This window comes from Amblyomma americanum, chromosome 5 (assembly GCF_052857255.1).
Source record: "Amblyomma americanum isolate KBUSLIRL-KWMA chromosome 5, ASM5285725v1, whole genome shotgun sequence".
In the NCBI taxonomy this organism is placed as follows: Eukaryota; Metazoa; Arthropoda; class Arachnida; order Ixodida; family Ixodidae; genus Amblyomma; species Amblyomma americanum.
In genome coordinates, this window is record NC_135501.1 from 171162738 (window position 1) to 171168737 (window position 6000).

Consider the following 6000-nt stretch of genomic DNA (forward strand, 5'->3'; position numbering starts at 1 on the left):
ATGATTTTACAGCACAGACGGAACCCTAAGTTCTAATACATATTATCAATCAACAGGTTTGCCGCAAGGATCGGTGCTATGCCCACTGCTCTTTAATATTTTGGTTAGTGGCAACCCCATTCGTCCTGATATAACAGTTTTTGTGCATGCAGATGACATTGCTTTTTCGCCTCGGCCGGGGATATCCATTCCCTTTACCATATTCTGCGCGAATATTTAGATGCTCTTGGAGTATGGTTCCACAGTATTAATTTAACCCTTCATGTTGACAAATGCGGCGTTTAGTATTTCCTCCCGACACGCCTTTGCATATTTTATTAGTCCATCGCTTTAACCAGATTCCACAAGTGGAACCGTTAAATAAACAGGTGTTACTTATCACCCAGCATTAGATTGGAGCCTTCATATAAAAAACAATGTGTCTAAAGGAGAACGCGCTCTAGGCCGGCTGGCAACAATCGCCAATGAAAAGTTTAGGATGCGCCGCGACACAGTATTGTTACTATACAAAGCCTATGTAAGACCTATACTTGAATTTTGTTGCATTCCGTTCTCTGACAGTGCGAACTACTAGATTCAACCGTTTATCTTACTGAAAAGGCGCGCTCTACGTCTCTGCCTTGGTCTCCCAAAATCAGATTCAAACGTCCTGCTTTATCTGCAAGCCTGTATCCTTGATCTAAGTTCCCACTTTCAAGTCCTCAAGGTGCGAACTTTGCTCAGGTCGTTAGACCCGGTGACTGATGTCAGTACCGCTATTTTTGAGGCTCAGCCGGCCTTATTATTTTCCCATCATTGGTCACGGTATCAAATGCCACAAATGATATATATGTTAACTCAGGACGTTTTAACATCGATTGGTGTTGATCTCAGTTCTTTGCAGTGGATTGTTGACACGCCGGCAGCAGTGGAATTCAGTTTTGACCACATATCCCCCCCCCCTCATTCGAAACACAAGCCGGCAAACATATTAAACTGCCTTCTCTCTGATCACATAGAGGAATACCCCTATCATATGGTGCTTTCTACCAATGCCTCCGTCAGGTGCCAAAAAGCGGCAGTTGGCATGTTTTCGCAGGATGTGACCTGTAGCTATTCGGTCTACATCCTTGATTATATTCCCATATTCTTTGCAGAACTTTTGGCTCTTGGATTGGCCCTGCACAAAACTCCATATCATGTGTCTCACGTTATTATTCTCGCCGATTGTTTGACAGTTTTAGTCTCCCTTGGAACATCCCAAAAAGATCCTCTGAGCCGTTTCCTCCGATTTTTTGTCACATGCACTTTAAAGGAGGTCCGTTTTGTCTGGGTCCCTGGCCATGCAGCCATTAATACAAATGAGGTGGCTGATTACTTAGCAAGGTCGGCTCCTGACAGGCCAGTGACGCATCCTGTCCCGAATTTCAGCCTCCTGGCGATTTCCAGGTTTCAGCGGTTACAACACATATCAGCCAGGTTACGTGATTCCTTAATAAATACCAGTGGTTATCTGCACTTAGCACATAATTGGAACGTCCGTTCGTGTAAAACCAGGCTGTGTGAGTTATCAATGACGCGGTTGTGGAGCACGATTCCCAGTTTGAATTTGTATCTATGCAGGTGTAGGTTGACACCGACAAACCTATATGATGCATACGGGGAAGTTGATTCTGTAGACCATTTTCTCCTCTACTGTCAAAAGTTTGCAATTCAGAGCAAGATTTTCCTGGAGGTCCCGCTTTCCAGCTTAGGGCTCCCGTTATCTCTGCCAGTGTTATTGTCGCCTGGTGCGAGCGCCAAAAGATTTGCATTGGGTTCAATTTGTGGGATTCTCCATGATTACATAATTTCAACAGGTAGGTTGATTTTCTAATTTTTTTAATATTCTTCGAGCTCTTCTTTTTTCACCAAAAATCTGTCTCTAATGAAACTTTATATATTATTCTGTCGTTTTATTGATACAATCTGAAAATTCACGATCGGTGCTAAAATTTTGTCGTTGTCACCTATAGAAAATTCCTTCTTCATACCACTACACCTAGGCCAATCCCCCATGTAGGTATGTTCCATGCCTTAAGAGGACGAAGAAGAAGAAGAGGCCAGGTGATCCGGCCTATCCAGCCCCTTTTGTTTCGTGAGTGTTGCTCAGCCTAGGGCGTATTTGCGGCGTGCGTCCCTTGGCATAGCCAATAGCATCACCTTCCTTGTCCTGACCCATATTCCCCAACTCCATCTTTTTCCAGATGATTCTGAAGTCTCGATCAATCAATCCTCCGACGGCGCCACGGCACCTCGCCAAGCTGCCGCGCAGGTGAGCGGAGCGCCGGTTTCCGCCTTCTCCACTTCAGGCTACCAACGCACGTTCAGCGATCAGAGGGTGAAAGAACCACGCGCCATGCTTCATTCTCACAGCTCTGCAGACGTACTCTTTTAAGACTGCATGGCATATTCGGTTGATTTCACTTCGCAGGTGAGCGTAGATGCGTTGGCTCTGCACTTTACAGGCACCGATGAGGATTCCGGCTCTGGTTAAATGGCGCGTCATGGCCGCTGAAATTGCCATGATGCGAATTACGTTGAGCCTCATCAAGCAGGCATCGGCACAGCACCATTACCGCGGTTCGCGTTTCCGCTCCATTTCTAAAAGCCAAATGCGACTAAAATATCCTTGTTTTGCTTGCTTGCTTAAATAATGGTGTAGTCATGTTAACTGATCCGCCTGGTTAAACCGAAAAGACTTTGTTGCGCCAGAAACGATCTCCGGAACCGCCACCGTGGTGTTGAAGCGTTCTGCTGGGAAGTCAGTCATCAAGTGGGTTAGGAGAGTGCTTGCCTAAACACAAAGTAACGGCACGATAGTGTTCGTAGCTGGCTCTGGGTTCAAAACGTCATCTGTGTCATTTCCTAAATGTGTGTTGTCAGCAGCCCGTGTGTCATCGCAGCTAAACAACTTTAAGTTTGTGCGCATAATACACTGCGCACAATCGTTGCGGCAGCGATCATTTAACATGCAACCGTAACTTTCTTAACCGGCTGCATCGGCACAAGCAGGCGCGCTAGTGTGCACAAAAAAGGCTTTAGTAGCATGCTAGCGCATGGTCCTTACCGTGACAGAACCCCGTAATTTTTCAAGATGAGCGCATCTTGTCAAGATGCCCGCAGTACAGGGCAGAGTGGTACAATCGACAGTTCAAATAATAGGTATTGATTCATTCTAGATCGAACGCTGTGTGTTTGTTGCGTCTCTGTCGTGCTCCATTCTATTTGTAATGCTTCCAATTAGAGCGACACAGTCAAAGCCCTCTGGAATCGCTACCTTATTACTACTGTCAACGCTACCTGCACAGATCATGCCCTGCCAATTTTTATTATCACACCAGTTCTGGTTTTCAGCTTCCACATTTGTGCACGGTTGTTCCTGGTGCAGATTTTTTGGCTTACCTCTGAGGGGCCGATGTTAATAGGCTTCTGGCCGTGCTACGACAGCAACGTCTCCCGAGCTCGTCGCTGTCCCTACAACTGGCTGCTAGCACAGCGTCATCATGGGCAAGTATATTGCTAATGCAGAATCGATAAACATTTCGATTTTATGTCCAACATTCTCGCAGAAAAATTTTGAAAATTTCAAAATTGTAAGATATTGTTGTGGAAATATTAAAGGTAATTGTCCATTCTACTGATATGCATCAAAAGCTTTCTTTTAAAGCCTTTCCATTGATCGCATCGAACAGTTAATTCTGCCATAGAAAAGCAATTGGGAATGCTTTCGACGATAGCAAAGACGTTAATAGAAAAAAATGCGATAGTGCCGTCGGGAGATAATGCGTATATATTGGCTGTTATAGTGAATTGTTACATTATATGAAAACATAGCGCTCCTAAACAGTTTCACTTTTGAAAACATTTTCTGTCTAGAATTTTTGGGCATGTACTTTCGCGAACGAAACTAACGCGAAAAACTAGACGCCTACACGCTCTCTGTTCGAATTTCTTTTCATAGCGCTTTTACTTGTATAATAGCAAAAAGACGCTAGAGTCGCCCTGTAATGCGTTAGTGGCGGCTGTCGGGTCTTTTTGCGATCACCCAAGTAAAAACACGATGAAAAGAAATTCGAACAGAGTGCGTGTAGGTGCCGTGTTGTTTGCGTTTTTTTTCCATCGCGATAGTACCTAAGGGAGGCATGCCCTCTGCATCAGTTCAGTTGTTTAATGCGGCATTAGCTGCTTTGGCATTGATTGACAAGCCCTAATTTTAATAACGCATTCCAAACCTAAAAACTGAAGTGTCAGGGCAATTTGGCAACGCAATCTAGAGGATGCCATCTTCCTGAATGCCTCAGTGTTGCTGTCCCTATTGGCGAGTCCAAGTTGCACTAACACTTGATAACTGATTTTCTGTCTAGGAGACGCATCAGGGTTTCAACCTGGGTTGCTCCTCGCAGCGAGGTCTGGTAAGTGTCTCCACACGGTGGACTGGGCGTTGAAAATAAGACACCTCAAAATGTAGAGGGTAGTTACAGGTACCACGTGTGTTCCTTATGCAATGCAGCGCACATCAAAACGGGACACTAAGAAGAAAAGACTGGAAGAACACGACCGCTAGTGGGCACTTCACTACACTTCATTTCTCGTTCTTTGTGATCCTTTATACATCAACTTCCACGCCCGCTCAAGTTTGGCAGTCTGTTCGTTTCTTCTTACTGTTCCTTGTTGTTGTTGTGCGCTTTAGTACGTAACGACCAACCAACTATCCCCGCGCTCTACGCTACTGAAGACGTCTAGGTCAGCAGGCTAGTTGATTTCGCGCCTGTTAACACTGCCGCATTAGGAATGACGCCAGTATAATTCCTGTAGAGCCTGAAGATGATGAAAGATCGTAAACTAAATCGATTATGGAGCTACCAGTCAAGAATGACGCAATATTTAGCGTGTAAAGGCCAAATGCGAATTAGGCGTGCTAGCAATTCGGTTTTCATTAAGGTTTCAGTTTCTACTTGAAGCATGGTTCTTAAGGCCAAGCAGGCGTCAGAGAAAGGTCGGCGAAATCGGCGACAGTAGGCATTAGTGCTAGCGCAATAAAACTTGGGGGGGACTCTGCGCGAGGATTAACAGCACGCTGGGAGAACGCCGCCCGTGCATTGTCTGTTGTCGCCCCCTGTTTCACGGAATGGTTTCGACCTTACTGACGGCATTCTTCCCATAGCGGGAAACGGAGCTTCGTGAGACTTCTGTTACACGTTCTATTATCGCTTTGGGCGAAACGTGCGCCTCTGACTAGCCTCCATATGGATGTTTTAGTCAGTTCTCTCCAGCCATAAAGTGAAGGGAATTCTCCAGTAAGTGCTACTGTATAACGTTCTTTTTATGCGATAAAACAGCGCCATCCTTAAATTGGTTTTTGTCGGTTTTTATAACTGACCAAATAAATTCGATTAACCATTGCTACACCCCCCAAACCAGAATGTGTTCATCGCATTGGATGTTAAGGCATGAATTCCATCGACATTTTTTACGGCTAGAAGCCAGTTCAGGCTCCTATACACGCCACCTCTGTATTATGCGGATTTTAAAACTCTGCCATTTAACTTAATTAATTTTTCCAAATGAGGCGTGGCTGCTTGTATTACGTACGTAACCTCACACTATTTTTTTCATTCCAGTCATAGAAGACAGGTAAGTGTTTGATTAGCCACATTAAGCGTTACCGCGGAAAACTACAGATCCAGTGAGAGCGTGTGTCCTCATAAGGCGCCGTTCCAAATACATTTCGTAGCCCGCCTGGCTATCGATGTCGTGACGGCGCATTAAATAACCGTACAGTGCTAACTTTTGCATCGTTGTAGTTAGAGTTACTGCTCAAACGTTTAAGCGCGTTATCATGGCGCACACGCATAGATGCGCCAGCGAATTAGTGTGTACGGGAGAAAAACCTTTCATTGCGGATAACTGGCTCAGAAATCTTCATTCGTCCATTACAGTATATGCGCAATGCATATGCACACCTGATCCTGTGGCGAA